We start from the raw sequence: 7,715 nt of genomic DNA, 5'->3' as shown, positions 1-7,715 counted from the left end.
CGCGCACGTCGTGCGCTCCCTCCCCCCTCCTTGCGTGCGCGAGCACGAGCCGCCGCGACCTCCCATTGGCTGCTGCCTCGCGGGAGCGCGCAGCGCTTACATAACCGCCCTGCCCCCCGCCCCGCGCTGCCCCGGCCTGGGCCCGGCGCCCGCCAGGCCGGCGGGAAGCGGCCGAAGTTTGTATGGTTTTGTCCCCTGTGTGTACAAATAGATAGCCTTGGACAAACCTTCACAGGGGCTTGAAAAGACTCGTGGAAAAGTGGAGTTAAAAGATGATGGAATTTTTCCCATAAACTTTGAAATCCCCTGGAATGTGCTCAAGGTTGTACTCCCAAAAACCACCTCACACGTGCTCAGCTTACACATCTGCCTGTGGACCGACAGGCAGACTATCGTTTGTTCCTACAGGACTGTGTATAGTTTACCCTTGTGAGTGTTGTCCTGACTTCCGCCACCGTCGTCGGTGTGTGGCCTTTGCCGTCCCTGCAGTTGAGACGTGTCTAATACCTAGTTAGCCGTTTTCTCCGCCTTGCCCATCCCGGACAGCCACGCAAGCATCTCTTTCTTTGTGTAAGCCTTTTCTTGATGTCTTACAGCAGTGCTCTCATCCAGTGTTGGTCCTTTTGTGACTGACTGATATCCCCCGCATAACGTCCTCCAGGCTCACCCGTGCTGTGAGACGTGCCACGGATTCATCTGTTCTTCACTGGTGTGTGGTGGCATTACATTGTGTGGACTGTCGGTTGTCCATCATCTGAGGTGGTTTCCATCTCTGCTATTGCGAATAGTGCTGCGATGAACATGAGGTGCCTCTATCCACTGTGTCATTACTGTCTTTTTCATGATATATACCTAGTAGGATTGCCGGATCCGTGTGGTATCTCTTAATTTTTTACTGAAGGGCATGTTTTTCTTTGTGGTTGCACCATTTTACAGCCCCACCAGCAGTGTATGAGAGTTCTGGTGGTCCACACCTTGCTAGCATTTTGTGTTTAATTATTGTTGCTATTATTAGGGGAAGATGATAGCTCGTTGTTTTGATTTGTAACTCTCAGAGACTAATGATAGCAACCATCTCTTCATGGATGTGTTGGCTGGCTGAATCCTTTCTTATTTCACCATTTAAAAAACTAGATGGTGTGCTCACTGTTGAGTTACATTCTATACACTTCAGAGATCGGTTCTTTGTCAGATGTGCCATTGCCAAAAAAATATGCCCAGTCCTTAGATTCTCTTCTGGAAAGGTCTTTTGATGTGCAGAAGTATTTTTATTTGGGGGAGCTCCCTCTTGTCTAGTGGTGACTAGTTGTCGACTTGAGTTTTCAGTTGTTTGATAGTTTTTAATGCCCTAAATTAGGACACTTAAATTTGTCCCTCTCTATCATCTTAACAGTTTTAAATTTAGATCCATTTTGACTTAGTTTTTGTATATATGAGGCCTGTTTCATTTTTCTGCAAGTGGATATCCAGTTTTGCCAGCACCCCTTGTTAAAGAGACATCTTTCCTCTATTTAATGGGTGTGTACCCCTTGTTGAAGATTAGCTGCCCATAGATGGCTAGATTTGCTTCTAGGGTCTCGGTTGTGGCTGTTGTTGTGCCGTACCAGACTGTTGGGACTGCCGTGGCTGTACAATAGGCTCTGAGATGGGGTGATGTGAGCCTTCTTACTTTCTTCTGCTACAGTAGGGCTTTGTTTATCTAGAGTCTTTTCCCGTGTAAAGTTGGTGATCAATATTTTCATCTCTTCAAAGTATGTTGATAGAATCTGGATTGGGATTGTATTATATCTGTAGCCCGCATAAAGTAGTATTGGCGTTTAAACATGTTAGGTCTTCCTATCCATGAGCATGGTATGTTTTTCCATATATCTGTGGAAATGTATATATATATTTCCCAAAAGATATGTATCCCTTTTGGTTTCTTGCGGTAGTGTTTTATAGTTTTCTTTGTGTACATCTTTTATATCCTGGCTTTACTCCTTAAGTATTTCGTCTTTTGTGGGGACTATTGTTAACGGTGTTGTTTTCCTAATTATATTTCCAGGGTTTTCTTTGTTAATGGAGAGGGATCTGGCTGGTTTTTGCATGGTCTTGTACCCTCCTTGCCAGTTGGCTGAATCTTGTAATTGGTTCCAGTGCTTTTCTTGCTGAGTCTTTGGGATTTCCCGTGTGTGTCAGATCATGTTGTCACTGTTGTCACATGCTGTTGAGCCTGTACCAGCTCCTAGTGAGCACCGCACTGCCCAGCCTGCATCACCCTCACAGCTGTTGCAGCGTTCCCTCTCGAGGGTCTTCCTTTTTACCGCTGCCCTCCAAAGTACACGAGAAGAGCCCTTGCCACTTGTATTAATTTATTTTAAAGGATACATTCTTTTTAGTCTGCTTTGTATTCATTAGAGGTTGTAACTATTTTTTAACTTGTTGGCATTAATACTTCTATATGTTTTGGGTCCTGTTTTTATTAAAACATCGTAAGAGATGCTCAACAAGTAGGGGTTTCTCGTTAAGACATGTTCATTTCAAAATAGCAGTTTAGTGCCTGCTGGCTTCAGAATGATCCCAGGAAAGTTCTACTGTCTGTTAATTCCTTTTCCACGTTTTAAAGCCCTCCCTCACATTTCACAGTTCAATCCACAACAGGAGAAATCAAACCAACACTAACCATTGCTGTTGAACCGACCCTAACTTATAGCAGTCTCAGGAAACTCCCTCCCTTGAGCTGATGCTGACTCAGCGGCCTGTAGGACACAGCGTAGACCTGCCCCGTTGTGTTCCTGAGACTGAGACTCTTTACGAGAGTTGGAAGCTCTTCTGTCGCCTGAGGAGTGGATGGTGCTTTCGAACTGCTGACCTTGCAGTTAGCAGCACAACTTGTAGCCACTACACTACCAGGGCTCTGCAGCCCCATCGGGACAGATTACAATTATCCCATAGGTTTCCCAAGTGTGTAAATCCTTACAGAAGCAGATTTTCTCATCTTTTTTCCACTGGAGTGACTGATGGATCCAAACTGCCAACCTTTTGCATGCATCCAAGGCCATCAACAGCTGTGCCACCAAGGCTCCTTAATAAGGGGTGTACAGCAAAGTGCAATTTTGCTTCGCAAAGTAAACAATCATTGTACTGGCCCTAATGAAAACAGAATAAGCAGACCTTTAATTGAAACAAATATTTATTCTTTGTCGGGTGAATCAGTTCTGATTCAATAGGTGTGGCGGTGGTGGGTGGCTTCCCAGGTGGGAGGAGCAGGCCTAGAGGATGTCTCCTCCAAACTTCTCTTTCTCTTGCCTTTTAGTCGTAGTCAGGGAATGAAGACCTGTGTTGGGGCAGCTCCTTTTGCCCCATTTCTAAGATGGCTCCCTCGGGGCCAGCTTGGACCGAGTCCATAGACCATTTTCTAGCTGCAAGGCAGCCGCTGCTTTTGCAGTGAAACTGCTGTGGCATGTGTGGCTCACCAGTTTGTGCAGTTTCTGTGCCTGACTCTCAAACTTGATCATTATTGTAACTGATGGGTGGGCATCTGGATCCTTCTAGAGCAGCTGAAGGCTGAGCAGAGTGTTGATACTATTGGCAAGAGAAATAGCTTTGATTTTCATCGTGAAGGAAGAAAACACTTAGCTTCAGCCAACGCAGCGGCGGTCAGTCCAGTGTCCTGTCTGCGTGTGTGGAGTCGGTATTGCTCTGTGGCATCTGACACAGATGTGGTCAGGTGTCATCTGTCAGCAAACCACTGCACCATCCTGACAACGTGTCCAAAGGATATAAGACGAAGTCTTGTTCTCCTCGCCTTTAAGGGACACTCTGGCTGTACTTCTTCCAAGACAGGTCCTTTGTCCTTTTAGCAGTCCGTGATATTTTCAGTATTCTGTTCCAGTATAACAATTCAAGTGTAACTTTCACATGCATATAAGGCAATGGAAAACACCATGCCGTACACAGATAGTAGGCGGCATATGTAGTTTGTAACGCCTGTTTAAGCTGTTATTGGGCATTTGCGGGCCATAGTTAAGCACTGAAAATAATGATGATGATGAAGGTGATGGGGATCTTGGCCTGGATATATTTCCCAGGTTTTCACTCCTATTGGAGAGTAGGGTGCTGGAAGTGAGGATACTGTGCTAACCCATTTTCTGACACAAATAGTTATTATTTTACATTCACATTTACGGCATAAAGGAAGTAGGCAACAAACAAAATGTGTACTGGCCCTGGAAAGACTTCCCGTGAAAAAGTGACTTAGCTGCCCTCTTCATTGAGAATGGCCACTTCCTGCTCAGGGCAGGGACGTTCTCGGCACACGCTGCCCAGGAGGAGCCTCCATGGCTTGTTGGGAAAGTAGTTCTTCGTGCAGCTTCCCCTCCTGAGGGCGTGTCGTGCACTCGGAGCTTAGAAAATGGCTTTGCAGCCTATTTATTGAGTTAGGAATTTGAGGGCTTTCTATAAAAGACACACACATACACACACACAATATCAACTGACCTGATGCCCTATGTCACACATAACCCAAATCAGTCCTGTTTCTAATCTAAGGACAATGTCAAGTACGGTTTAATTAAAGCCTTAGGTGCCATGCCTAGCACTATAGCTGGTTGAATGACGGTTGAGTGAGCCGTGGGTCATGAAATCTGGGAAATGCCCTTTGGCTAGTTGAAACTTAGCTCCAAGAAGAACCCCAAGCCCTTGGGTGCCACTCTGTGTGCTTGGCAGCACATGATATGAGCCCTCCCTCCATCAGTTTCCTGTTGTGTGGAGGGGGTCTTGAGGCTGGAGATACGGGCCTGGCCTGTAGTGGCTCCTAACCAGCTGCTGCTGACCTTGACCATCCTCTGGGAACTAGGTGCAAGGGTTAGTCACCCCAGCTCATGGCTAGCAGGTGGAGGTTGTTTTGGGGGTGTTTTGGTCTCTAAAAGGCTGAAACAGCAGTTTACAGAAAAGCACGGAAGGAAGAAATAATTCAGGAGATAAAATACCAGACGGAAAAGACTTGAGCTACGAATGATGCAGCTGCCGAAATCCAAAACCACAAAATCCTTGGTCCCTTTAGCCAACCCTTCTTCACGCTGTTTTGTCTGTTGTGGTAGAAATAGTTATTTCTCTTTTGCTTTTGGGAAGCTAGTTGATCTCGCTTGAATTGTCACTGGTGGTTGCTGAAGACCTTCCTGGGCTACAGTTTGGGGGTAAAGGCGGTTGCAGTGTCTGCAGGCTTGACGGTCTTAGTCTTCAGTTAGGTTGATGTTGAGTAGAAGGAAGACTTCTACTTTCACCAACCAGAGGCTTACTTGTTTCTTCTTTACCAAGGTTCCAGGTGCTTCTCCCAGAAGAGCGGACGCTGGGCGAGGCTTGGCTCCATTGCCCAGCTCTCCTCTGGGTAGATGTGCTGGAACATGTCATCAGCCTGTGACCACTTTGAGCAATTTCTGCAGAGTCTTGAGAACCACACGGGAAGTCATTTATTTTAACGGCAGCTGCTTTTCCTCTGGCCAGTCAGCACACCTCCCCAGGGGCCGGGCCTTATAGGACTAGAGCTAGCTAGCGTCTGTAAGGGTCACTGTGAGCCGCAACCGACTTGATGGCCCCTGACCACCACATCTCTAGGACTAGGACTAAGGTAGCACATTGCTTGTGGGTGAAGCGTTCTCTGGGTTCCTAGCACAGCTGGGGAGCAGAGTGCCTGCCACTTGTGTTTGGAAGTGCTCTCTAGGTCGGTGGCCGCAGGGGAACATAGTTGATGGGGGCTTCTTTTTTAAAAAATCGTTTTATTAGGGGCTCATACAACTCTTATCACAATCCCATACATACATCAGTTGTGTAAAGCACATTTGTACATTCACTGCCCTCATCGTTCTCAAAACATTTGCTCTCCACCTAAGCCCCTGGCATCAGCTCCTCATTTTTCCCCTCCCTCCCTGGGCCCCCCTCCCTCATGAACCCTTGGTAATTTATAAATTATTATTATTTTGTCATATCTTGCCCTGTCTGACGTCTCCCTTCACCCACTTTTCTGTTGACCGTCCCCCAGGGAGGAGGTCACATATAGATCCTTGTACTCAGTTCCCCCTTTCCAACCCATCTTCCCTCTACCCTCCCAGTATCGCCAGTCACACCACTGGTCCTGAAGGGATGATCATCTGCCCTGGATTCACGATGGAGGTTTCTTGACCCTTGCCCTCTCAGGAATGGCCTGCCTCAAAGACCAGTGTGACTTGAACTGTTGACTGGTATGATGTGTTTATTATAGCTCCATAAAACCATGTTTTAAAATGCTTGTGAAGGTGCTCAAGGCCTCCTGCAGAAGGCGCGGCGGGGCGGCTTCCTCCCAGCAGACCATGGGGCCTGGCCCAGGGAGCCAACACGAGAGCCTGCTCCTCAGCACTGGTCTGAGTCCTTTGTTGCGTGGGCCTTGGGAGACCAACGAGACTGGCTCCAGCTTCCCTCGACTCGGCCTTGCCCTCCAGGAGAGCGGGCAGGTGCTCCTGCCACCCAGGGGGCTGAGCCTTGTTAGTTAGCACCCTGCCTGGTTTGTCATTGAACCGATCCTGCTGTGGAGCTGGAAAATTGCACCTCCCCACCCCAGTCACTGTCAAGGGTGTGTGGGGCCTGTTGGCTGCTTTGCAGGTCAGTAGAACAGATAGCAGCTGTTTCTCCTGCCTGTGTGTGGCTGGGTTTGGGGGCACACGTGCATGTGCGTGTATGTTTTCAGTGTTCACCAGCCTGTGCACATGTCTTGTTCCGCTTGTTGAGGTCTTGCTCAATTGCAGCACCTCATGGCAAAGCAGCCTGCCTTGCCTGCCACACCTGCCTATGTGGCTTCCAACACTCTCACTGACTGACCGGAGGTGCTTAACGATGGCATGGAGCAGAGCGCTCTCTCCAGGGCTGCTTCCTGGGCAGCATCGTAGCCACTCAGCACTGCCAACTAACGTTTAAAAGGAAAAGGACAAGAGAGAGTGTGAGTGGGCCTCTTGGCTCGGTGCCTTCAAAGATCATTCGTGGAATTCAAGAGATTGTTCTTTCTTATCTTAAAAATCACGACACTGTTAAGCAGGTTACAAGATAGCATGATTACACAGATCCATGTGTTTCCACCAAGTCCAGCGCTCAGCCCCGGTGGGAATGACCCTGCTGTGGGCAGTACCGTGTCATGACATAGCAGCTGTGTGGATGGACTTCGGGTGCTCCCAGGCAGTGAGCAGCAGGGGTGGGAGGGTCTGGTTTATAGGAGCTATTTTGCATGGAAAATTTTGTGCCCCACAGCAGAAACTCGGGGAGACAGGATTTCTTTGCCCCCAGCTGTCACTTCAGGGAGTGGGCGGGCTGGTTTTCTTCTGAGCCCTCTTACAGGTCATGGTAATGTCAAGGGGCCTACTTTTTGCCGACTGGGTGTTAGTTTCTGTGGGAAGTCAAATATAATGGTGGAATGTGGATGTTTGAACTTTGGAGTGGGTCTGCCAGTCACACCAGTTTCCCTCCTCCTCGCCTTTGGTCGTTCCCACCTGCCCAGCCAGTTCTTGAGGGTGACATGGGGTTTGGCAGCAAGCGGGTTGTGAATCACCTTTTCCCTGATCCCAGCCCTGCACCTGTGCGAAGACTGTCACCTGGTACTTGTCCACCTGCTGTGCGCCGCAAGGGAGCGGGTCTCAGAGCAGCCCCGTGCAGGTGTGGGGGAGGGCCGGGGGAGCTACTGCAGAGCGGAGCGGCTTTGATGGGGGCTGGGT

At 48.5% G+C, this 7,715-nt stretch overlaps 1 protein-coding gene across 1 annotated transcript in view; it reads left to right on the top strand.

The window, feature by feature from the left end:
- SRP68 (signal recognition particle 68) overlaps positions 1-7,715 on the top strand; it is a 33,280-nt gene that overhangs the window by 17,006 nt on the left and 8,559 nt on the right. The window lies entirely within an intron of this gene.

This window comes from Echinops telfairi, unplaced genomic scaffold, assembly GCF_000313985.2.
Source record: "Echinops telfairi isolate 266 unplaced genomic scaffold, ASM31398v2 ScPeMD7_7458;HRSCAF=8496, whole genome shotgun sequence".
Taxonomy (NCBI): Eukaryota; Metazoa; Chordata; class Mammalia; order Afrosoricida; family Tenrecidae; genus Echinops; species Echinops telfairi.
This window is presented reverse-complemented; position numbering and strand designations above follow the sequence as displayed.